Source organism: Callithrix jacchus, chromosome 7, assembly GCF_049354715.1.
Source record: "Callithrix jacchus isolate 240 chromosome 7, calJac240_pri, whole genome shotgun sequence".
In the NCBI taxonomy this organism is placed as follows: Eukaryota; Metazoa; Chordata; class Mammalia; order Primates; family Cebidae; genus Callithrix; species Callithrix jacchus.
This window is the reverse complement of record NC_133508.1, coordinates 95,923,997-95,951,088: the sequence shown is the minus strand read 5'-3', so window position 1 is coordinate 95,951,088 and position 27,092 is coordinate 95,923,997. Positions and strand designations below refer to the sequence as shown.

Genomic DNA, 27,092 nt, shown 5'->3' with positions numbered 1-27,092 from the left:
CTATTACAACTCAGTTGCTCCCAAGGCAAATTTTCCCAATCATATTTTGCGAAATGCTAGCAGTCCTTGAGGTAGCCTTTGTCTTCAATAATTAAAAATAGAGTAAAAAATAATTTTGAGATACATTTCTAAAATGCAATTTAACACATATATAGTTAACACTTGAACACCATGGATTTGAACTGCATGGGTCCACTTGTACACTGATTTCTTCTGCCTCTGCCACTCCTGAGACAACAGGACCAAGACCAGCCCTTCTTCTTTCTCCTCCTCCTCAGGCTGCTCAACGTGAAGATGACAAGGATAGCTCTTTACGATGATCTACTTCCACTTAACTAATAGTAAATATATTTTCCTTATAATTTTCTTAAGGAAATTCTTTTCTTTTACTTTATTGTATGAATATAGTATATAATACATATAACATAAAAAATATGTGTTGACTGTTTATGACCACATTTTTGTGTTATATGTATTATATACTACAGTTATGTTTTGTGGAGTTAAAAGTTATACATGAATTTTTGACTGTGCAGGGCAGTCAGTGTTCTTCACCTCCACGTTGTGCAAAGGTCAACTGTACATAAGAAGTATGTCCATGTGCGTATTCCTTATTATTACCACATAGGATGCATACTGCTGTGGTTTTTGCTTAAAAAAAAAAAAAGATGAGAAATGGATACCTTAAATTAGAATGCCTGGTGGTCTTATGAGAGATTCCTGATTTACAAACCTGGAACATTCTACTATAACATGACACATAGGCAGCTCTAATCAACTCATTTACATTGCCTTTTGGATGATTGTCAGTTTATGTTATATATATTTCTTATAAAGGCATCATGCATTTCTGATATTAGTCAGTATTTGTTGTGCATTAAACACCTGAATCGATGTGATCATTTCTTGCAACAAGTGAATCAGACAAACTTTTGATTCCTCTTTTAATCCCAATGTACATTATGTTTATAAGTTCCTTTTGGTATTTCATCAATATATTAATACAATTTTTCCTACGTTTCCTAGATAAATAAGTTAGAAAAGTACTATCCTTATAGAGGCATAGCATTGAATTGCTCCTGTCTCAACTTGTTGCTTTCCTTGGGGAAACAGCGATTTAGAAATGGAGGAAAAAGTCTATGGGGAGTTTTAGGTAACAAAATGAGGTTCCACAAAAGTTAAAATTTTTAAAGAAATAAACCTCTTATAAATCGACCATTAACCAGGATTTCAAGGGAGCTGTAAAACACAGATAGATAAACAGAAATGAGCTTGTAAAGGAAAGAAAGTCCTGGGCTAGGTTTTAAAACAAAACCAGTTGTTTGTCCATATAAAAGACAGGCACATGAAATGTCACAGAAAGTTTAAAATAATGAGGATGCAACCTTATTAGTTAGATAATTTTAAGGAGAAAGCAGAATCAGTTAAATATTAGACAAAGCAGATTTCAAAAGGAAAAAGATAATAATCACTTTATAATAATGAAATTTATGATCCCAAGTGAGGACATATCAGTAATGAATTCACTAAAATTAAAACACTGCAAATAATTTTCAAAAGTAGAAAAAATTGAAGATTCTATATTTGATTTATCCTTTACTTAATTTATTCATTTTAAATAAGAAAATGGAATGAATAATATTTTAACTAAAAAGCTTTTTTAAATAAACTGTCCACACAGTTTAAAAAGAAAGACTGATGGGAAGTAGAAAAGAAACTATAAAGACTAGAATTAATTATTTTGAAAGCAAAAATAGAATATATACTGACTTCACATATATTAATAAATCTAAAGACTGTTTCTCTGGGGTAACCTGTGACAAATCTATTCAAGAAAAAGGAAACAAATTAAAAATGCAGAAGGAATATAATACATATAGAAGATACAAATATCCAAAGTATGTTATACATAGCTACATGCTTACACTTCTGAAACTTTTTTATTACTTTGGATAATTTATGGAAAAATCATAAATTAATCGGTTCAACAAGAAATACACACACACACACACTCAAACAAACATCAATAACCATAGCACAATTTAAGAAAATTATCTTCAGGATTACCCTTTCCTTCAGCCTTACAACCTTCAGGCCTTATATGGTGAATTCTTTAATACTTTAAGGGAAGAGATCACTATGCTGCCTAAAGTGTTGAACAACATAGAGAAATACAAAAAGCTGTCTCATTTATTTCACAAAGCTATCATAAGTCCTTACACTAAAATCTGACAGAGAATACCAAAAAAGTATTTACAATTCAGCTTCACATATTAATACATTTGTGAAAATTCTAAATACAATGATAGTTATTTGAATTCCATAGTATATTAAAAAGAAGAATCCATCATGACTAAGTAGAGTTTATACCAGGAATGCAGTGGTTCTTAATATCATCTTGATGACTACAGACAGGAGAAATACAAACTTGAACAAATAATAATGAAGAACTACTGTTGACAAATTTTGGACATATCGAAAAACTACAATTGTTAAAATAGTGTAATGCCAAATACAAGAAAGCACAGGCAGATGAATAGAATATAGTACATCTGCAAAATGGGCCCCATTTTACATTCAAATGGAATGTAATAATACATGATAATATATAATAATATATGTAATTATATATGTAATAATGTATAATAATGATGACATCACAAACTAATAGAGAAAAGAGAAGAGAGGAGATAGGGGTTGGGAGGAGAGGAGAACAATAGCTGTGTTTAAATATCTTAGGCTCATTGGCAGAAAGAGGGATCCTTCTCTCAGTTTAGACCTCAAAAGCAGCATCCTTCAGAACGGGCAACAGGGAGGGAGATGTCTGCTCAATTAGTAGAAAAGCAGAGTGGTCTCCAGAGAATGTAAGCAGGGCCCAGTGTATAATTTTGCAGGAACCAGTGCAAAATAACTGTGGGACTCCTGGTGGTGAAGCATTTCAAGATGGTGGCAGCAGGGCATTATACCAAATGCGGGTGTAAGACTGCATGGCGGCCTTGGCCTGGGCATGAGTTTCCCATCACAGGAGACAGGAGCTGAAGGAAACACTGCTGTGGACATTGTCAAGTGGCATCAAGCACAAGACAGACAAACAGACTAAATACTTTATTCTAAGATAATCAGTGATGACCATTCTTCTTGCTCTCACATTTTCATCAAAATCAAGAGGCAGGACATGGACACACCCTGGGCTGCCATTTTGAGCCTCGCCTCCTTCTCCATTGAATCATCTAGAACTGTGCCAGTTATTAATTTATAGCGCCTGCTCATATATGTCCTGGAAATATAAAACTGTGCTTTGTGTTATGTAACTTTACTGTTTCACAGCATTTCCACACATATGACCACATTCGACCATGATAGAAAAGCATTATTCTCTTCATTTTACCTGAAAGCGAAGTTTGACCCAGGTAAGTACTGATGTGCTTGAGTCACACACACAGCTGGTGAATTGGCCAAATAGGGCTCAAACACAAGTCTTCTAATCCTAAGTCATGCCATTATTTGTTTATCCATCCTTCCATCCCTCCTAACTCCTGCTCTGTACAACATCCTTGGTGTGCCCTGGGGACTCCATAGCTCTTGGCCTTAGGAGCTCAAAATTTAGTGGGAAAGACTGATGGGTACCCAAGTTCCACTATGCCATAAGATGAGTAAAACAACAGAAGTTACGTACAAAGAAAAGCAGTCGCACAGAATGCTGAACTCTATCTAAAGGAGCTAACAGAGGCTTCACAAAGAAAGCAGCCACGTAGTGGGCTTTGAAGAATGAAATTGAGTGCTTCCTATTACACAGCTAAATTGAACTGTCACAATAAAAAAGACATAAGCTCCCCTGGGTTCTCAAGGGAATTGTGCTGGCAAAACAGATCCACACCCAGTTGATTTAGTCCCACTAATGGGAACTTTGTGCCATAGGGAACCCTTTGTAGAGACCAATTTCTCTAGCAAGTGATAAAGACCTGGGAACCCAGGTGAGGAAGTAGTCAGGAGTTGAGAATAGCCAGGAGCCCAGATATAGTCCACACCACAGAAGTACGTTTTATGTGTTGGACAAATATAACACATCTAATTTGGGCTCGTGGTCACCAGCAAGGTCAGTGGCCAGGATCCTATACATGGATCAGAGATAGCATTCCCTTGGAGCATGTTCAGGGTCTGTGCTGTGCTGTACCTTTAGCAGGTATTAAGACCAGGATCAGAACATATGACTTATCTCCCAGGCTACATTCACTTGTTCCATGAGGAAATAAGATATCTGCCTAACAGTCAGAGAAACAGCCCTCATCATTCTTGGGTAATTCCCTTCATCTATGTGGTTCAGTTTACCTGCAAGGCAAACATGACTGATAGTGTCTGCTGCCTGCCTATTAATCCTAATAACCTACCTGAGATGTCACCTGGAAAGCTGTAGCTCCACAACAGATTTTATCAAATGCTTGGCCACCAAGGAGTTCATAGTTATAATGAGTTTACATCAGATAAAGCAGTGTTAGGAAAATAACAAAAGTGGCCATGTTAACTTTCATTGTATTGTTAAATGCAACATGGATATGAAGATGGATGATTGCATGCTAGCTTCGACTCTGCCATTTTCTGGCCATAAGTGGGAGCCATGGGTGACTCAGCCTTAGTATCCTTTTATAGCTAATGAGCATGAGGTTACGAACCTTATAGAGTTGTTATGGGAATGAAACAACATAATAGACAAGAAAATATTTTTTATGTTATGCGATGCTATAGAAATGTTGGCTGTTGTTACTGTTAGCAATAATATTCCATTGTACTCAGAAAAAATTGTATCCCACTATAATTACAACCCCAAATCTTCATTACTTGTGTGAGGCCCACATTTCTTCCTTTTTTTTTTTTTTTTTTGTCTCCAGGCACCATGCTGGAGTGCAGTGACACAACCTCAGCTCACTGCACTCTCCACCTCTTGGGTTCAAGCAATTCTCCTGCCTCAGCCTCCTGAGTAGCTGGGACTACAGGTGCATGCCACCATGCCTGGCTAATTTGTGTGTTTTTTAGTAGAGATGGGGTTTCACCATGTTGGCCAGGATGGCCTTGATCTCTTGACCTCGTGATCCACCCACCTCAGCCTCCCAAAGTGCTAGGATTATAGGCGTGAGCCACTGTGCCCAGCCCACATGACTTCCTTACATAAGAAACAATCACATTAAGGTAGGATTAATTTAAAAGTAAGTTGCTCCAGAACATATAGACTGATAGGACCTTGGTTGGGACCAGAACCACTCCCTTACTATCACAAATAAACCACAAATACACATAGTCAAAGCCTAAATTAGGTTTCATGGGGAAATATCTTAAGATCTCGGGCAAGTTGTCAACATCTCTGAGTAGAAGCAGGTTCCTTAGTTACCTCCCAAGGAACTGGCATCTAGTGGCGGGAACAAAGACATACATAAAATACCATAATTTAAGGCATAAAGTATTAAGGCTACTAGCTTAACACAGGTAGAGGGTGAGGGAGGCATAGAAAAGATAAAGATCACCACTTCTGGATAGAAGAATAAAAGAAGACTTCCTGAAAGAGTAACTTTTAAACTGGGCTTTGCAATGAGCACAGATTACCAGTTTGTTACGGTAGAAACACCATGGACTCTTGGGTCAGCAACTAACCAGTTGTTGACCCTGGTCAAACAACAGCCTCTACCTCTGAGCCTGTTTTCTCATCTGTAAGGTAGGATACAGCTACCAACTGGGAAATATTACTGTTAGGGATAAATTAGTAAACAAACATTTGTTTCAACTGTAGACGAAAAGCTTTCGTTTCCACTTAATACTTCTGCCCCTCAGTAGCGTCAACTTATGTTTCTAAAAACTAAAGGTGACACTTCAACCACGGGGTATTTATGGAACATGTCATATGAGCCCAATAGAATGCTGAAAGCAATTTGAGTATCACAGACTTGCAGTATTTGTTAAATTCTAAAATGCCTTTAAGCATAAAAAGTACTGCTGATTTGGTCACTTTTAGGCTTGGGGGATATAACATCATATGAACATATCACTTGTAAATCCTTATTGATTTCAGAAAAATTAAATTTGAAACAGTATGTTTTTGAATGTGAAGACACGTGGTCTATGATATGGCCTTTCCTCAAAAAGTGAGCAGTCCAGTTGGCAAAATAAGACTACATGGATGAAAAAGTCAAAAAAACAAAAAAGCCAAGCAAATACACAGCTAAATATGCAGGCAAATTCCCAAAGATCTCAGTCCATCTTTCCTGTTTTTAGAGCACTTGGAGATGTGCACAAGGGTCTTAGTGTTACATACTTACAACCCATAACCATAGGCCATTCTTGACCTTGTTCAGACCGTGTTCAGACATTCTTGACCAGGCCTAAAGATTCCTGGAGACAACTACCGTTAGGTAGGCTTCAGAATTGCAAGCCCATGTTCAAGTCAAACCAATCCAATTTTAATATTTCCTAAGCATCTACTCTGGGCACACTGTTGTGCTGAGTGCCGTGGGAAGATCCAATCCCTTGCTCATCCCTACTGTCCCCTCACTGCCCCTGGTAGAGCACACAGCACACAGTCAATGTGACTATTGTTTTCCAAACCTAGCTGAACGGATCCTGTTATCCAAGTGAAGTCCAAATTCTTATGCAAATGAATCAGAACTAGTCAATCATTAGAGAATGGTCTGCATCAGTGCTTCTCAGAATGCCTATGGTAAAGAACCAGGTTTTTATTTCTGATCTGTGGCCAACTGATGCTTTTGTAAAACACAAAATTACATGCTTGGATGCCATGGTGATGTCAAATTGCTATAAAATGTCTCAATGTTCATTCTCAACTTCGGTACTTATCTCAGCAAGGACCCATGATGGTTTGTAAACTGACACCGGTATGCAGACCACACTGGGAGGAGCACCAGTCTATATGATTCCCAAAACCTCACTATTTGAAAATCTCAGAACGACTGGGAAAAGCAATTGTCAAGTTTCATAAAGCACTAAATAATCATGATGCTAAGAATGTTGGCTGGGTGCAGTGGCTCACACTTGTAATCCCAGCACTTTGGGAGGCTGAGGTGGGTGGATCACATAAGGTCAGGAGTTCAAGATCAGCCTGACCAACATGGAGAAACCCTGTCTCTACTAAAAATACAAAATAAGCTGGGTGTTGTGGCGGGTGCCTGTAATCCCAGCTACTTGGGAAGCTGAGGCAGGAGAATTGCTTGAACCTGGGTGGTGGAGATTGTGGCGAGCCCAGATCGCGCCATTGAACTCCAGCCTGGGCAATAAGAGTGAAACTTCGTCTCAAAAAAAGAATATCATTTTTCAAGTGCTTCTTATGTGAAAGGCACCACTGATGATTAGAAACTCGTTTAATCCTGTATTTTTATTCAGGAGACTGGTTTGAATTGAGGAAAGCAACCAGTGCACCTCTCAGTTCTCTTTGTCCATGGCTTAAATGGAGCAAGTTAGGTATCACTGGTGATAGAACACACGGGGCTCTAGAAGTCAGGCAGCTCTGGGTTAGTCCCTGTGCTTCTATATACCATCAATATGAATTAGGGCAAGCAACCCCATCTCACAGAGCCTTGATTTTCTCATCTGGACATATGGATCTCTGTTACTTGTGATTACTGTTTGAGATGTATGATGGATTGCTGTGGTATCAATGTGGTCATGTATGTGGTCATGAGGCAGTCGAGTGGCTTGTTATAGACCCCAAGGAGACAGCAGCAGAGACAAAATTTCTGATGAGGATCTCAGAGTAGACAAGGCCTCAAAGTCTCTCTAATAAAGAACAGCTGAGGGACAGGAGAAGCATGGCCTTGAAGAGAAGCAATTCAGAAGGACAACACAGAGCTGCCTTCATTTAAAAGAGCTGTTACATGGGAATGAGCACGGACTTTTCTGGTCCCAAAGCCGAGGAAACAAAGCCAACATGAAAAAATTATAGGGAGAAAGATTTCTGTTCAAAGGAAGAAGGTTCTCGCATCCAGAGTGTTCCAAAGATGGAAGGGACTAGCTGGATTGGGCTAAGCTGCTACTGGTGTGTGAAGCCTTGTCCTCTTGTCAGGAAGCCTGTAGTGGGTGACAGTAGCAGGAGATCAAAGATTGGGCTCAGTTGTCTCCAGGTATTTTCTGGACCTACCTTGACAACTCTAAAAATTCAAGAAGCAACTTTCCCACTGTGGGAAGAGCCTACTCAGCCTTTTGTTGGCTTGGGCATATAAGGTAGTAGAGCTAGGCAGATGTCAATAAGTCGATCAGAACTACTAAAAATGGCAGAGTGAGTGCCAAAAAATGGCCCTAAATCCCTTTTATTTGTCTAGCCTTGTATAGTATGTGAACCATCTTCACACATTGCCTCACCCACCACTCTGGGAGGTTTTACAGATATGAAGCAAAGGCTCAGAAAAGTTCCTAGTTCAGCAAAGAACTCACACCCCGAAAATTAGAGACCCGGGGCTCAAACCAAAGTCTTGATTCTCAGCCCCAATCTCTTCCCACTGCCTGCTCCCTGAGCTTCCATCCATCCCTTTATGAGAGACTCAGTTTCCTTATCCCAGATAATCATAACCAGCACAACACTTAGGCTGCTTGTGAAGGTCAGAGGTGCAAAAGTATTTGGAAATGCTTTGAACAATTGGAATAATTTCCTTCCTTCCCTGCCTCCCTCTCTCTCCATTCCTTCCTTCCTTCCCTCTTCCCTCCTTCCTTCCCCCTCCTTCTCTCCTTCCTTCCTCCTTCCCTCACTTCCTCCTTCCCTTCTTCCTTCCATTCCTTCATTCTCCTTTCCCTCCTTCCTCACCTCCCTTCCTTTCTTCTTCCTTCCTTTCTCCTTTCCTCCATCCCTCCCTTCCTCCCTCTCTCCCTCCTTTTTTATTTCTTAAATGTTTACTGAACAGATTTAATGTTCCAGGAACTATGACAATAAACTAGTATGCTAAGATGAATAATAAATAGCCTTCTTCTTCAGGGATCTACCAGTCTGGCTGGGGGATACAGACATGATCAAGAGAAAATCATGAACTGTGACAATAGTGAAAATATAAATGTGTATAAGGAAGATTGTTTAGAGGTAGAGGTGATTCAGGTCGAGGAGTGGAATGGCTAGGGGAGGCTTCCCAGAGAAGGTGACATCTGAACTAATCTTGAAAGGAAGACTTGCAGCTCACCAGGCAGGTGGTATTGGAAAGGTTTAGGTCAGGAGAGAGAGGCTACTTCAGGAAAAGAAAGGAACATTCACTAAACCATGAAGATTTAGAACAGCATGGTGTATTCAGGGGCCTGGAAGTAGTGCAGTAGAACTGGGGGTCAGGTAAGCACCAGGAGTGGTGAGAGGCAGGACTAGAGAGGTCAGTGGCAGTAGGGAGACAATGCCAGCTTACAGAGCTGTGATTTTTATCTTGAGGGAAATGAGGAGTTTCTAAAGCGATTCAGTCAGAGGAGAGACATAGTAGGGGACTTAGAAGCAGTACTTGGGTATAGAGCATAGAATAGATAAGAGGGGAGAGACTTGTGATTCTCTTTCCTCCTTTGCCATGCCCCAGATACATCCTCAGCACTTTTCTGCCCTGTTGTTGCAGACTGCTTCTTCTGGGCTCCCTTGACCTAGGCTCTGGATCCATCCAATAGGAAGAACCAACAGGGGGAAGGCAGGTAGAGAGTGCATTGTGTGATTTCTCCCTGCTCTGTCCCTGTTGCCACATGGCCTCTCTGGCTATGCCCCACTGGACAGCCCCTCCTCCACAGCTCCAGTTCTCACTGGGCTTCAATATCTGTTTCTTCCCCTTGTCCCTTTGGTTATAGAGGTGATAACAGCTTCCAACTGTTGCCATTAACCCTGCCCCACCACTCTAAGCAGTTCCTTCATTAATGTTTCTTCATTTGAACCATGTGAGGTGGATTCCGCTTCCTGCCATTTCCCTATAGGTCATGGTCAAGGTTGGATAGAAGCCTGGAGAGAGGCACAATCATTGCGGTAACCTGAGAGTGCGACACAGAGGTAATGGGGGTGAAAAAGAGGCAGCAGAGTGCAGAGTCTTTCCAACAAAGAGACAACAGATCTTGATTTCAGCTTCTGCGAGGTTCACAGGAGAGAGAAGGTCCTGAGAGGTTTCTGACTTGGCGGGACGTTTCCAAAATGGAGAATTCAGAAGATGAAGCAGGTTCTGGTGGACTGATGAGATTAATTTGGAGCAGCTGAGTTTGAGGCACCTTTGGACCGTCAGGAGATGTCCAGGAGGCAAATGGATCAAAGGATCTGGTGCAAAGATTTAGCCAAACCACCAACATACAGAGCTAATAGCTAAGGTTCATGGATAATGGAGAAGTGCACTAAACTTGCCACAAACTCATCCCCTTGGTTCCATATTAATCATATTGATACGAAAATAAGTAAAGTTATATGACCCACGATTTCACAGACGACTCTGTTCAGAAGCGCCTGTTTTGTGCCACGATTAGTTACTCCCCTCTTAAAGATGTAGGGGTTTGTTTTTCAAATCCATGATTTTCCCTGGTGTTCCATTTAGTCATTCCTATTTTTCACCACCAGATTGTTTGCTAGGGAAAAGAACAAAAACAGCAACAGATGTCTTTGTTTTGGGGTTTTGCAAAACTCCCTGGTTAAGATAACACTTTCAATTAAAGAAATTATATCATCCAAATACCATATGCCTATAAGCCTGCAATTGCAAAAATCACCTGCTTTCTGAAATTGTTTGAAGAGTCTCTTTAACCACCACTCAGTAGCTTAGTTGGGCATCTAAATAGGTCCCTCTCTTCTTTCCTGTGGATTCAGAAAGCTTCAGTTCAAAACGCTGGTCAAGAGGGGCGTCTTCTGATTTGTTCTCAGAGCTCTGCAGACACTCATCACCAAGTTCTGAGTCTTCATGTGCACCTCCGCCCACACATACACACACATATGCACAGCTGTATGTGTGCTGCCTGTATTCTATTCATCGTTCATTAGGACCTGGCATATTTTAGACACTTACCAAACAACTGTGGAATAAATGAACTAATTTCTTCTTTCCTTTCTTCCTCTCTCTTTCTTTCTTCTATAGCTTCACATTTCCTGAAAGACTTTTGTGCCACATGGTTGCTAAGCACTGACAGCACAAAGATAATTAAGCAGATTCCCTGTCCTCAGCATACTCATAGTCTAGTAGAGAAATTATTAAGTGGAAGGAGAATGCTAATTCTAGGAGAATAAGAACTTCTTAAGAGAAAGAACCAGCCTTCATTCCCTTTGTGGTCCCTTTTTGCACAGTGCCAGGAACTCTATAGACATTTGGTAAATGTTTGCTGAATGAAATGCTTGTTGAATGAAGTATGCCTTACCCAGATAAGCAAGCCCTATGCTGCAGAAGCACAGGAAAATCATGCTAAAAATCTGAGTGGGAGTGAACAGAGGAGGATTCATTGAGAAGGTGGTATGTGCCCTGAGAGCTGAAAAGGGCTGGGGGAAGGCAGGAGAGCAGGGCCTGCTGGGCTGGAGGAAGCACTTCCATCAAAGCACCGAGGTGTGACTGCGTAGGAAGACACCGTGAACCGTGAGTGATCCAATTTGGCCACTACATCAGGTGGGAGGAGGACATGTGAGCTAAGCTCCAATGTAGAGAGTTTTTAAGGCCTGCTTTGAAGAGTGGGCTTTGTGAGACATTGGGGAAACACTGCAGGCTGTGACAAACATGAGGTGGCATCTAGTCCAACTCAAGCCTGCTGTGATTGACTCACACCCTGTCCTGTGTTGTGAACATTAGGTAAGAGTCTGATCTTTCTTATTTGACTGCAATCAATTTCAGAGCGGGAATTTGAATTTGGTATTTATGGAATATGCAGCTGGATATTTTTTCTGCCCATCCAGACCCATTCTCTGCACTTTTCTATACAGCTCTGTGCCCCTGGAAGCTGACCATGCAGAGGACATCAGGGGCTCCCTTGTCCCCATTCTCCAGTTGGTTTTGGCCAATGGGTGCCACCAGCAGGAGATCAGAACTGAAAGGGGAGTGAAGTTAGGGTATTTCCTCTCCTGGCTCCTTTTCTGTCAGGTTGCAGTGGGTTAGCTGCATTTCTTTACCAAAGGCCACAGCTCTTGAAAGGCTACAACCCTATCTATGTGGCTACTTCCTCCTGGTTCCATGACCATGCTTTCCCCTCACCCTTTCAGGCCTGGGGAAGACAACAGTGCCCTTCTGTTGCTAGCCATCAGATCTAGCATGATCCTTCATTTATTTCTCTATGCCTATAACTCTTTCAATAACTATTCACCTCAAACTACCTGGTTTGAGTGTTCTAAGACTTATATGAGCACCTTGTATATACCAAGTACACTCTAAAGTGCTTTTCACACATTTATTAATGTAATCCTCTCAAAGTATCAAAAATTTGAAGTTCAAAAATTTTAGGTAATTGGTAAAGACCATCTTCTACAAGTTGGGGTACCCCCATTTTAGAATAGTTTCTAGCACATGACTGCTCCTTGACTGAATGTATGAGTAAACACAAGACTGTGTATACTAATTACTAATATGAGTGTTAGAGATCACAAGAGCTTTTGGAATTCAGTGGTAGTAGGAGTAGCTTTGGAGTCAGAAAAGCAAAAGCAGAATCCTAACTCTACTACTGACCACTTCTCTGAGCCTTAATTCCTTATGTGGAAATTTGCATGACAATTCCTACTACATAAAGTGGTTGTAAGAATTAAACAAGATAATATTACTACAGTACCCAGGATAGAAAAGGTGCTTTATAAATGGTAGGCTTAGTTACACACACTCTGATTAATAGTCACAGCAGTGTTGAAAACCCACATGGACAGCCTCAATGAAATATTCTTTTCCTCTCTACTCTAAATTATTGCTCCAAAATATAAATACATACAAACATACATGCAATTCCTTGTTAGAGAAATTAAGTTGCCAGTGCTTGAGGCTTCCTGTTCATGCTGTTCCTGTTTCTTTCACTTGGCCATCTCAAAAGCTTCATGGTTGGGCCAGGCATGGTGGATCATGCTTGTAATCCAGCACTTTGGGAGGCCAAGGCGGGCAGATCACTTGAGGTCAGGAGTTTGAGACCAGCCTGGCCAACATAGTGAAACCCAGCCTCTACTAAAAATACAAAAATTAGCTGGGTGTAGTGGCAGACACCTGTAATCCCAGCTAATTGAGAAGCTAAGGCAGAAGAATCACTTGAACCTCAGAGACAGAGTGTATTAGTCTGTTTCCACACTGCTTATAAAGACATACCCGAGACTGGGAAGAAAAAGAGGTTTAATTGGACTTACAGTTCCACATGGCTGGGGAGGCCTCAGAATCATGGCAGGAGGTGAAAGGCACTTCTTACATGGTGGCAGAAAGAGAAAAGGAGGAAGAAGCAAAATCAGAAACCCCTGATAAACCTATCAGATCCATGAGACTTAGTCACTATCATGAGAATAGCACGGAAAGACTGGCCCCCATGATTCAGTTACCTCCCCTTGGGTCCCTCCCAGAACATGTGGGAATTCTGATAGATACAATTCAAGTTGAGATTTGAATGCAGACACAGCCAAACCATATCGCAGAAGTTACAGTGAGCCGAGATCATACCACTGCATTCCAGCCTGGGTGACAGAGCAAGACTGCAGTTAAAAAAAAAAGAGAAAGAAAAAAAGAAAAAGACATATTTGAAAGCTACTGTGTACCGGTCACCAGTCACTTTCATATTCTCTCATATTTCACCTTCACAAGAACACACAACACATAGACAGAATTCCTGTCTATGTGATGAACTTGGTGAAGTTCAGAGACGGTAAGTACTTTGCTCAAGGTCATACAGCTTGTACAGAGTGCAATCAGGATTTGAGCTCAGGTGTTCCAGTGCCCGAGTCATATTCAGCCTTCCCAATGCCTTGCTGTAAGGTCTAAGCCACCTCCCGCAGCCAGGTGGATTCCCCCATCTTTCACTTCACTGGATGCCTATGTGCCTTCATTTTTAAGCTCAAACATCTTCAGCTGGAAGCAGCCAACCATTCCAAGACACATGATAATTACTCACTCAGGAGTGAGCCACAGGTCTTTCCTGCTTGGCTTTGACAGCTCTTCTCTTCTAATTGTTTCCAGGGGAGAAACTGCACATTAACAAAATTCCAATAATGAATATGGTGGTGACAAAGCAGGGAGAAAGCAAAAACAATAGGAGGAAATGTTGAAAGATTCCCTTTCATCTCCTAACGGCAGTCTGAGGCTGGACACGTCCACTCCTGGGAATAGAATCCAAGGGCAAAAGTCCCTCACGACAAGCCCACATTTTAGGAGTGCACGGTTACTTTTCCTTCCGTTTTTTAAAAATATTTTTCTAACCAGGTCTCCGGAATTGAATATAAACACTGCCAGTGTTGTTTCATCCTTTCCAAACAGCATTCCACTCCCCAGCTGCTAACGCCCCTGTTGAGAACTTGAGTGTCTAGATAAATGGGCCCATGCCTTTGAAATCTTGGGAAAGAGAGGTGAGACATAACAAAACACACAAGCTCTGTTCCGATTCTGCTTCTATCCTCAGAGTGCCTCTGTGAGAGCGAGCCTGAGGGGAAAATAGGACGGAAACTCGGATTTGATCTTCACTTACCCTGGAGCCTCAGCTGTGCTTAGAAAATGAGGCAATGAGAAGAAAGTGAAATTGGACAGAAAGCCTTGCTTTTGAGTCCTGGCTCCCGCGTGTATCAGCAAATGACTCAACACGTCTGAGCCTCAGTGTCTTCAGCAATGCTGTGGGGACAACAACATCTACCCCTCATGGCTATTGTGAGGAGTCAAAAGATACTCTGTCCCCGTGGTATGGTGCCCAAGCTGGTCTCTTTGGGGCTCAGGCCGGCACTGGTTGATGAGTGTGGCCACACCATCCCTACCCCTGCAGGCTTTTCTAAGAGGAGACAGAAGCTTCCGTGCAAGCACTCTGAAGCAGCTGCCTACTGATCTGAAGCCTCCTCAAGCGGAGCCCTTGAGATGCACAGCTGCACTCAGAGACAGAGGTTTCACAGTTCAGACTACAAAATCTTCAGCAATTCATTGTGTTCACCACTCTCTTCTTCATTTTTATTTATTGTTTTAAAAAGAGAATTACCACACAGAAGGCAGGGGCAGGGAGGAATGGGGAAGTGAGGAGCCAGTGTGAAGACAGGAGCTGGGGAGACCAGTCTGGCTAACGGGTTGGTTGAGCCTATCTTATCAGAAGATCCTTGTAGAAGGATTGTTGAAGAACATGGGATCAGACAAATAGCAGTATAGCAGCCAGGCAGACAGAGAGGAGCCAGAGCCCCACATAGCCTAAAAAAGAGCAAAAAGCAGTTTATTTATTTATGTAACAAATTTTTTTTTAGTGCCAACTACATACCAGATGCCAAGCTAGCTAGAGATGGCATATGTATCTCTGAGTGAGACTAAACGGACCCCAGTTTTCCTAGAGCTTATATTTTTGTTGGTCTGGAATCAAGTACTTAGTAGTTGTGTACCCTCAAGCATGTCATTCTACCTCATGGAACCTCAGTTTGAATGAGAATAATTCCCATCACCAGGGCTGACCGTTCCTGAAGAACTTATGATTCTTTGAAGATTGTTTAACGTTCATTAAGAAGAGAATGTACTAGATGAGGGAAGAGCTGAGAGGACAGGCATGGCAGGTCCAGGAGCTGGAGTTGTGCAGGGCACACCCTCACGAGCACTCCTGATGCCCCAGGACAGCAGCATTCCACTATACACTTCACTCAGCTGAGCAGAAACGAGTCCTGTGATCATCTCAATCCACCCTCCATGGAAGACGGTTTAGCCACGTGCAGCTCATTCCTCCCCTGCAGGCAGTTTATCTAACTTTCTTCCATCCACATACATTGCTCTGTCTCAGAACTCTTCAAATATGTCTCTTATTTCCAGTGATACCTAACCTCCTTTGAATGCTGGTGGACTGAGATCCTGTTCAACTGGCCAAACCATACCATAACCCAGCTCAGTTTACTTCCAGGATTTGAAGGGTTAAATGAAAAAAGAATATGTAACATGGGACCTGGCACGCAGGACCCACTTAACAGGAGCTGGTCCTCATAATCTCCATCACCCTCACCACAAAGCTGTTGGAGAAGTAAATGAGGTGATACAGAGAGGGGGCGATATCCAGACAATGCCCTATAGATCCCAGTCAGTATTATTATTGTCCATTTTATCAGTGGCAGCAGCAACAAAGGCCAAACAATCAGCAAACTAGATAGCTAAGGGTCTGAAACTACAGAACAGACTAAGGAAAACAGAGTAAAGGATGACCAGAAACACCCCATGGTTTGCGACCTTCTGGACAAAGACATGCCTGCCCCTCTGCTCCGGCACAGACTCAGAAGGAAACCCCTCCCTCTCCCCCATTCTCTCCTACCTCCCCAGTCCCCATCCCAGCTTCCGCCACCCAGCCAACATTATTTTCTGGGCGCCTTTAATTTGGAGGCTTTTAGGGCCATATCCTGCCATCAATTTGGGGGCTGACTTCAATGAACGTTGTGTGCAGGGCGGGAGAGGGGCAGGATACAGCTTTCTCCTGGCGGGCCCTGATACAATAGGGTTTTCTACTGAGATCAATGGATTAATTGCAAACGCTCCATTTGGGACCATAAGGAGGTGCATTGTTTTCCCACAGTCGGCTGGCTGTCAGGGCTAGGCTTGCCAAGCTTCATTTTTGAAAAGTCAGGGAAAACAATTTTGTGAAAAAGGGGTAGGGGTGGAGGGGTACAGCACAGTCATTTTGATCATTTCACTAAAGGTCAATAACAATTATAGCAAAAATTCAGAAGGCACATTTGTTCTCTGACTGAGGCCCTGTCTGGAAAATTCCATCCCGAAACAATTTGCTGTCTCTCTTCCAGTCCTCCCCTCCTCCACAAGGCTCTCTCTCCACCAACGCCCCAGCCCACTCCGAACTACCCCGTCCTCTGGCTCCTCCCCTCACATCAGAAACTGTCTCCCCTGGAAACAGCCTTCAAGGTTGAGAAGGAGAAGCTACCAGGGAATTCCCTTCCTTTCCCCTGGGAAGTTGAGATGAGTACAGTGGCATCATTCCTTTCTCCCTGGAGTTGTGGAAGTGTTTACCTGGTGATGGAAATGGCCTGGGCATAGGGTAATCAAAGTCCTACATCTAATGACTAATAGTTGATACTTGGGAAAATTCAACTCTCTGAACATCCACAGTGTCATCTGTAAAATGGGAAGAGTAGGGCCGGGTGCGGTGGCTCAAACCTGTAATCCCAGCACTTTGGGAGGCCGAGGCGGGTGGATCACGAGGTCAAGATATCGAGACCATCCTGGTCAACACGGTGAAACCCCGTCTCTACTAAAAATACAAAAAATTAGCTGGGCATGGTGGCGCGTGCCTGTAATCCCAGCTACTCGGGAGGCTGAGGCAGGAGAATTGCCTGAACCCAGGAGGTGAATGTTGCGGTGAGCCAAGATTGAGCCATTGCACTCCAGCCTGGGTAACAAGAGCAAAACTGCGCCTCAAAAAAAAAAAAAAAAAAAAAAGGGAAGAGTAATCTGGACCTTGTGAGATTACTATGAAGATGAAATGAGAAGATTGAGATGCTGTCTGAACTGGCACACTGCGTGCACACCATCAAGACCACATCTTTTGACCTGACATTCAAAATCCTCCACTTTCTGCCCTCCTCCGCCCTTTCCAGCCTTATTTCCCACTCCTTCCTCTCTCCCTCTCTTTTCTGTGCATAACCTGTCCTTTCTCTATCCTAGCCACTGTTCTAACTCTGAACTCCGAAATGCACATGTGACACCCTACCCATCCTAAGACTAAGTTTAACTGTCAGCTTCTCCAAAAAGTTGAATTCTTTCAGCTACAATGAATTCTCTCCTCAACACTTAGCACCTTGCTTCTTCCATGCCTTCAACACTCCATATTCTACTTAGCTGTAGTTCTCCCAATCACACATTGATTCATCAAACACTACACTTAGCTTTGTAATTCAGAGCCCAGCCCTGGGGTCAAGAGTGCCTGAATTTGAAACTCAACTCTACTTCTTGCTTGCTGTAGGATCTTGGCCTTTCTGTGCCTCAGTTTCCTCATTTGTAAAATGGGAATAATAATTATAACTGTCTCATAGGTAGTTAATATGAGATAATATATGTAAAAGCCTTCAAAGAATGCTTGGTACATTGTGAGTGCTCAGCAATATTGGGTATTATTATTATTAAATACCTAGTCTGTTTCAGGGCCTAAGAATACAATGATGAATGAGACAGGCTTTTCTTCAACAAATATTTCTTAAGTGGCTTCTATATGCCAGGGATTTCTATTACTTCTGGGGTGGAGAAAAAAAGGAGTGGAGATGGATAATAAACAGAAAAAAAATAGATGAGAAAAATATCATCTTGTAAAAAGTGCTACATTGCTAATTACAGTAGATTTAAGTGATGGAGCATAGGTGAAGGGCTTTTTTAGACAGAAGCCTGAGAAAGCCTCTTTGAGGAGGTGGCTTTTAGGCTACATGGACTAACCCTTAGCTCCCACTTCCTGCAACGGTGAGCAAGAGCTCCTGCAAGGGAGTGGTATAAGTGCTGGCTAGGGATGTAGGGGTCGTGATGTGAGTAGAATCAGGTAATATCTTCACTGGATAGCAAACACCCTTGTATTCTCTGGAAGGAGTGGAAAGGTATGAGCACCACAGCTTTGGGGCCAGGTGAAGTTGGATTTGTGTCCCAGCGGTACAAATCCCCAGTCTTTGAGCCTCACATTTCTCTTCTATACAGTGGAGCCAATGACACTTCTTCCCTGTGTGTTAGAAACACCACAGAAGAAGATGTAGGTAAAGTGACTCTACAAGGTAGTAATTCCATGAATATTAACTCCCCTCTCCACCACATCAGAGAGCCCTGAGGCTGAGAACTGCATTTCTGTACTCATTCCTATAATAAAAACCTAATGAAAAAAAGTGGAATATTTACTGACTACTTGTTCATCTCCCACTGAAATGCCATAAAATGTTTTTTCAAGGAAAATAAAATAGGAGGAAAAGGAAGGATCCTTTTTTTAAAAAAAAAATTATCTCTTCTCCCTTGCCCTGAAAAAAAAAAATGGTTTCTAGAACATCAAAATTTCCTCAAAGAATCGACAATATTTTTTGATGATGGAAGTGTGAATAATCAAACATATGGATCGCATTTCCTTAAATTATGCAGTACCTAAAAACCAGAAGGGAAAAGAGGGTGCTGGTAAAAATGTTTTTCACATTTTATTAAAACCTCAAGTTCTGAGAAATACTTTTATGACTATTTTAGACATACACACACGCAGAGTCACAGACACACACATACACACACGCAGTCACAGACACACACATACACACACAGAGTCACAGACACACACATATACACACAGTCACAGACACACACATACACACACGCAGAGTCACAGACACACACATACACACACAGAGTCACAGACACACACATACACACACGCAGAGTCACAGACACACACATACACACACAGAGTCACAGACACACACATACACACACGCAGTCACAGACACACACATACACACAGAGTCACAGACACACACATACACACACGCAGTCACAGACACACACATACATAGTCACAGACACACACATATACACACAGAGTCACAGACACACACATACACACACGCAGAGTCACAAACACACACATACACACACATTTTTCACTATCCAACTTTCAAGAAAAAAAATGATCACAATGAGCATTTTCTTCCTGCTCAAAGTGTTGTCCTGGCTAGCTCTAATTCTCCAGGACCAGCCTCATTCATAGAAATTAGGGGACCACAAATTGGTTTGACTCCCAGGCTCTGCTAACATACCAGTTGTGTGGCTTTATGCAAGTCACTTAAATTATCTAAGCTTGGGCTTTCTCTGTTGTAAATAGGAAGAATAGTCCAGACTTCACAAATGGTGGTAAGAATCAAATAGAATTAGAGATGCTGTTTGAACATACCTTGTAAATTGCAACGTCAAGTTCATGTGAGAGACGGAAATGCCTCCAGGAAGCTATCCCTGCCTAGACAGCGATGCTGGCACCTTCAGACTCCCACTGTGCCTATTGTAAGTTGTGTGTTTCTGGGCAGATAACTAAGCTATTCTATGCCCATTTACTTATTTGCAAAATGGGTTATAGCTAACAGTAATGGTACCTACATCACACAGTGGTCAATGGGGATTAAATAAGTAAATATTTAAAAATAGGATAATGTCGGTGTTTTCTGAAGGAGTGAACATGAGAAGAAGAAATGAAGGAAGGAAGGGAGGAAGGAAAAGTGAGAGGAAGAAGGAAGGGAGGAAAGAAACGTCCCACTAGAGATCTCCTGTGCTGGAAATTCAACCATTTAGTTCTTGGTATTAAGTATTATCTTTTCAAAGACACCTTTCTGAAAATGTAAATGCTCATAAAAGGCATGGCATAGCAATTCAAATGTAATGTGTATTTATTGAGCAAGTACTGTATGCAAGGCATACAATAAAAAAAAAAAACCCTCAAGTTTTACCTTTTAAAAAATCAGGATAATGACAATTAGATTGTTGTGGGGATAAAATGAGATACTGTGTGTACACATCTAATTTTTCTCCTCCCTGCTCCACATTTTTGTGACATGCCTCCCTTGACTTCTATGCACTGGTTAGAAAGAAATTGCTAATGGCAGCAGCTAGGGGATTAAAGTCAGAAATCTCTGAAGAGGAAATCAGTTTGCCATTTTCTCTGTTCGGTAAAGGCAATTTTGTGAAGAGCATGCTCCTCTAACTCATAGGAAAGCATTTCCTCCCCGTGACATCTCCAATCATTTTCAGCCGGCAATAACCAAGTGACTAACTCTTCCTCTAGGGGCAAAGAGCCAGACTTGGTGTTCTTCTTCTCCCTCGCCTCCCAGCTGCAGAGATGATTCTTACTGGATACTGGTCCTTGGAGGAAATGGGAGAGAAATTCAGCTTCGGCTTTACCAGTTCAACTGATAAAGGAGGCAGGGAAAAAGCTAAGCAGGACAGACAGACTATAAACCCCTCTTCCTGGATCCTGGCAGATGCCAAAGGAAGACTCCGTGAGTGAGTAATTCTGCAGCCTGGAGCACAAAGGCTGTAGCCGGAGGTCGGTGCCAAGAAGGCAGTGGGTGCAGGAGAGGTGGGCGGCTCCTGGGCCGGCCTCAACCGGATAGAGGACAGCTCAGTGTGAGTCAGGGGCTGGGCCTCTGCTCCAAGGGCCTCCTGCAGACCACATTCATTCAGATGGGCCTCCCACAAAGGGAGCTTTCCCCTGCAGAGACTCAGGTGGTCTTTGTTGGGATAGTGTGTCATCAGTAGGCATTGCATGGGGATGATAGAAAAGTCCTGTGGTCCAAGCACATGTCTGCACAAAAACAGAATACATAGTCAAGGCTGCAGGTATCAGGTCTGTGCCCAGGCTGTGGGCTGCCGAACTCTCACGCTGAAAATGACAAGAGCTGCCATTTACTGAGAGCTCACCTGGTCCCATCACTGTGCAAACTGCAAGCCAGTTCCAAAGCCCTTATGTGCAACTACTAAACATTTTGATCTCCGGAGTGTACAGTAAAGCTAGGAGAATATTAGGTAAGCCAGTTCTCCTCTCACTACCTCAGTTTCCCCATTGCAAAATTGGGATGATATTTGCCTACAGTATGGGTTATTTTGAGAACTGCAGCACAGCAATTCAAAACCCAGACTGTTGAGTCAAAAAGATCTGGGTTCGAGTTCTGGGCAGAGCTGGGGCTCTGCCTCTGATTTGCTGTGTGAGCTTGGACAAATTTCTTAGCTTCTGTGAGCTTCAGTTTCCTCAAGTTATGTGGATCGTTAAGAGAACTAACCTCAAAGGGTTATGACAAAGATTAAATGACATAACATATGAACCTGCTTCCTCATCTGTAAACCAGAGAAAATAATACACATTTTTCTCACTGTTGTGAAGAGTAAATAACATTTTAAGATGGCTTATTAACATATTTCATATTTAGTAGGTTCACAGTTATTATTACTATTGCCATCAAATAAGCCATTATATGAAAAGTTATTAGTAAATTTCAAGGGGCTGTTTTTGATAAAAGTATATTGTTTGCTATGCTTAAGGCTCTAAATGTGGTAATTAGTATTTTGATTATAATTGCCATTCTCCTTGTATACTAAAATCTCCATATGGAGCAAGAGAGCAAAAAACTCACTTGATCTCTGTGAGTTCCTTTTCAGAAGTTTAGGTTACATTAGGATTTTTTTACCTCAAACCTGTGGACTCAAAAAGTCTGGGAAGTAGTAAAGGCAATGAGAGTGGGGTACCTAGAGGTATTTTCAATATTCCAAAAGGTGTGGGAAATCATATACTTGTCAATAATGTGACCTCCACAGACTTTCTGGAAGACCAAGTTTCTTGATACTTCAGGTTGAAATTGCAGTGGCTTGGCATGGCACTACGAGTTAACTACTGTTCCCTAGACCCTATATCCAGCTGAAGTGTGGGTGATAGACAAGCTCTGTTAGTACCATGAGACTCTGGAGCCAGAGTCCCTGGCTCCCCACTTACCAGCTGTATAAACTGAGGCAGGATTTATAACCTCTCTGTGCCTCAGTCTCTTTATCTGACAATACTGGATAACAGTATTGCTTCCCCATGGAGCTATCATAAGGAGCAAGATATGTAAAGCAGTTAGGACAGTGCCTGGTTCACAGTAATCACTCCACATGATGAACTCAGTTCTCATTGTCATTGCTATCGGATTTCAAGAAACACCTTCCCAGACTCAGACAGGAATCATCAATGGTAACAATTGGAAGCATGTTCAGAGTGAGTTTCTGTGGTGGGGAAGAAAGAGAGCTCACATTTATTGGATGCATATGAGGCACTCGGCTACATGGTACAGATGTCATCCTATTGGATTTGGCTCACCATGATGTAAAGTGATTGTCTTGCAAAGGAGGAACCAAGGCTTAGAGGGGTCCCCAAGTCACAAAACTAGCAAATGGAAGAACCAAGATTCCAATATAGCCCTTCTGTCCCCCACAACACAAATTCTTTGAATTATAACATGGGGATACCAGGAGAAAATTTAATTACAGAGGGTAATTTTTTTTTTTTTTTTTGAGACAGTTTCATTCTTGTTGCCCACACCGGAGCACAATGGTGCGATCTTAGCTCACCACAACCTCTGCCCCCCAGGTTGAAGCAATTCTCTTTCTCAGCCTTCTGAGTAGCTGGAATTACAGGCATGTGCCACTACACCCAGCTAATTTTTTATTTTAAGTAGAGACAGGGTTTCTCCATGTTGATCAGACTGGTCTCAAACTCCTGACCTCAAGTGATCCGCCTACCTCGGCCTTCCAAAGTGTTGAGATTACAGGTGTGAGCCACTGTGCCGGGCCCAGAGGGTAATTCTTAGAAAAGAGCACGAAAGTCCTTAGTCTAGGGTTGCAGATGCTTGGTGAAATGGGGCATTCTTCTCCTCTTCTGATAATTGGCAACACTGAGAAAACCTTCTGTGCCCTCTTTGGAGAAAAAGGAGTCAAAGAGTTCTCCCTCTCATGGTGGGCTCCAGTTTCTCTTGTTATTCATGGAATCCATGCCCATATTTATGGCAGCAAGAGATTTAAACAGTTCTGAGGAGTCTTGGTTGAAAATCACATTTCTCATCCTGGCAGTGACAAAGAAGTAATTTTTGCTTCTCAATTCACTTTAACTGGTCATTTAGTTAATGTGTTCAACTTAAGACTTGAGAAGGTAGCAAGGAATAACTGATACTTCTTCATACGCTTGCTCATTCACTCCAAACACACACTGAGCCCTTCTGTGTCCCAGGTTCTGTGCTGAGTGTTAGGGACACAAAGTCGCTGGCATAAAGAGCTCTCTGTCCATCAGGGGTGCAGACAAAGATACAAAAGGTGGCAGTTGCCACTTTAATGGAGGCAGCCGAGGCAGCCACAGGTCCCTGAGCTCACAGGTGTCCGATCTTCCCTAGAGGAGTAGTGAGAGGGCCCTGGGAGGAGGTGTTGTCTTACAAGACCACCAGGGTTTGCTGAGGAGAGAAGAAAAGGAGAAACTGGGGAAGGACCTGATGGCATGAGGAAGCAGCAATCAGAAGAAGAAGGACCTTGAAAATGCCCTGCTCAGAAGCTGGGATTTTATCCTTGGAGCTATTGATGAACCTTAAGCAGGGGAATGGCATGATCATATTCTGCAAGTTTCACTTCTGTCGTTTCCTGGTTTGACCCTTGGGATGTTTTATCAGTAATATTCATGAAGGTATCTGCCATCCAAGAGCTTTCATCTATACCAAGAAATTAGATGACAATAATTATTAAAATATTAAAAATCTCATATTACAGTTGTATTGAAATTTCTTTCTTACTTAACAATGAAGTTCTAGAAGACAGACAAGATTTTGTTTACTAATGCTTTCCCAGCATCAACCACACAGAATGCCAATACACAGCAGCTTTTCCTCAATAAACATGTAGCAAATGAATGAATGAGTGAATGAATGAAAGTTTGTTTCCACTGCTCAGTTTGCCAAGCACTTTCATACTCATTTAAATCTCTCAAAACTTCTGTGAGGTAGATATTTTCCCTCCTTGCCCTGCCCCATTTTGCACATAAAAAAACTTGGGCCAGAGAAGAAAGACATTTCATAGTGATGGAGGGACAATGTAAGCCAACATGTATGGCAGGTGCCATGAGAAAGTACTCACTCTAGCTGGAGTGGCCAGGAAGGCAGCCTTGAACCTATACTTGAAACCTAGTGTGTGCTCTTGACACTCTCGACCCCCACTCAACATCTCTCAATGCTGAAATTTCGCCTTATTAATTAATAGTCAGCCCTCCACCCCATCCATGGGTTCCACATCTTCAGATTTCACCAACCACAGATCAAAAATATTTAAAACAAAAATAATAAATAACAAAACAACAATAAAAATAATACTTATTTTTAAAATGCAGTATAGCAACTATTTACATAGTATTAGATTGTATTAGGTATTGTAGGTAATCTAGAGATGCTTTAAGTATACAAGAGATGTGTGTAGGTTATATGCAAATACCACACCATTTTATATTAGATTAATAGCAGGGACTTGAGCATACTCAGATCTTGGTATCTGTGGGGATCTTGGAACCAGTCTCTTGTAGATACAGAGAGACAACTGTAATTGGTATTGTTTATTGAGTATTTACCATGTCAGGCACTGTGCTGACAGGTTCACATGCATTATCTCATAGCTTCATATGAAAATTAGAGTAGCTAATACAGTCACCAGGTCTATTTAATGAATGAGGAACCTGAGATTTGAGATACTACATAATTTGGCCAGTTTTCCACAATAAGCAAGCAAGGAGCTGGATTGAAACCCATATCTGTTTGACTCCAAAATATTTTTCTCACAAATGCAGGGCCAAGAGTGACAACCTGTATTTCAAAGGATCATCTGTGGGCTCAGAAATATGGCAAAAATGAGTATAAATACCTTTCCTACCACTATTCCTTTCCCACTCCACAGGGTTAGCATAAAATATACAGAGCTGGGAGAAGGAAGGACAGTCTGCGTCCACTACATAAGCATTAAATAATTAATAGGGCAATGAATTGGAAGTCAAGGTATCTTTGAAATAATGTCATTATATTACTTTTAAGCTGTGGACCTTGGTAAGCCAATTAACTTCTCTGCTATATAAAAAAGGGACCAGAATAGATACATTCTAAAATCATTTTAAACCTGAGTCTCCATGTCTCATCAAGACTTTTTTCTTTAGTTTAGTTGAGGCATTTCTATAATGTCTTGCTTATAAATTATGTCACAAGACTTGCTTAGACCACATCTTAGCAGTCTCATATATTCCCTTCTGAGGAATTCTTAAGAGGTTTCTAATTGATGGCCCATGCTACATTAAAAAAATTAAAGAGAGAGTAATTGTTTTCCCACCCTGGCCACAAGAAAAAAAAAAGATAATAATAATCAAAATACTGCTTCTTTGTTAAAGAGGGTTCGAAACCTGACTTGAGGCCAGGCACAGTGGCTCACGCCTATAATCTCAGCACTTTAGGACTCTGAGGTGGGAGGATCACCTGAGGTCAGGAGTTTGAGACTAGCCTGGTTAACATGGTGAAACCCTGTCTCTTCTAAAAAAAATACAAAAAGCAGCCAGGAATAGCGGCACATGCCTGTAATACCAGCTACTTGGGAGGCTGAGGCAGGAGAATCACTTGAACCTGGGAGGCAGAGGTTGCAATCAGCCAAGGTCATGCCACTGCACTCCAGCCTCGGCAACAGAGTGAGACTACGTCTCAGAAAAAAAAAATAATAATAATAAAAGAAAGAAACCTGACTTGAGCACAACGTTTTTTACCCTGTGTGCCCTCTGGCCACAGGGTCATTATATTTCTCCCATGGGGAGATTAGCACCATGGCACAGTAGTTAAAGGGAACCCTCCGTAGGCTTCAGTTTCCTTCTCTATAAAATGGGCATTTTCACAGTGTTTGCTCTGCCTACTTCACAACACAGTTTTGTGGATAAAAAGAGATAATGGAAGAAGAAGGCACTGGACAAACACAAATGGGATAAAGATGATTCAGATAATTGTCTATGCTAGGGTTCTTGAGAGAAACAGATCCAACAGAATGTGTATACATGAACAGAGAGAGAGAGACAGAGATTTATCATAAGGACTTGGCTCATACAATTATGGGGCAGGCAAGTCTCAAGGTAAGCAAGAAGAGTCCACAAGCTGAAGACCCAAAAGAGCCATGGTTTAGTTCCAGTTTAAGTCCAAAGGCCTGAAAACCAGGAGAGCTGATAGTTTAGTTCCAGAGCAAAGGCCTTCAGACTTGAGAGCCAGGAAGAGCCATTCTTCCTGTTTGAATCTAAAGGCAAGGAAAAAGCCAATGTCCCACTTCAAAGACCATCAGCAAGAAGAATTCTCTGTTACGCAGGGCAGGGTCAGGGCTTTTGTTCTACTCAGGCCTTCAACTGATTCAATGAGGCTCACCCACATTCAGGAGGACAGTCTGCTTTACTCAGTCTGCCAATTTAATTTCATCCAAAAGCCCCTT

General features: G+C 41.9%; 1 protein-coding gene across 15 annotated transcripts in view; it reads right to left on the bottom strand.

Annotated features, from left to right (window-relative positions):
- Nucleotides 1-27,092, bottom strand: part of LOC128928178 (uncharacterized) — a 173,414-nt gene that overhangs the window by 89,197 nt on the left and 57,125 nt on the right. Inside the window, exon 3 of one of the 15 annotated variants that reach the window (XR_013520119.1) lies at nucleotides 15,038-15,299. The exons of 12 other annotated variants lie outside the window; for them this stretch is intronic. The gene's annotated coding sequence lies outside the window, so the exon portion shown is untranslated. Of the gene's footprint in view, nucleotides 1-15,037; nucleotides 15,300-23,084; nucleotides 24,314-27,092 lie in introns of those variants that run through there. 2 more of the 15 variants (XR_013520123.1, XR_013520120.1) reach the window with 2 other exon arrangements.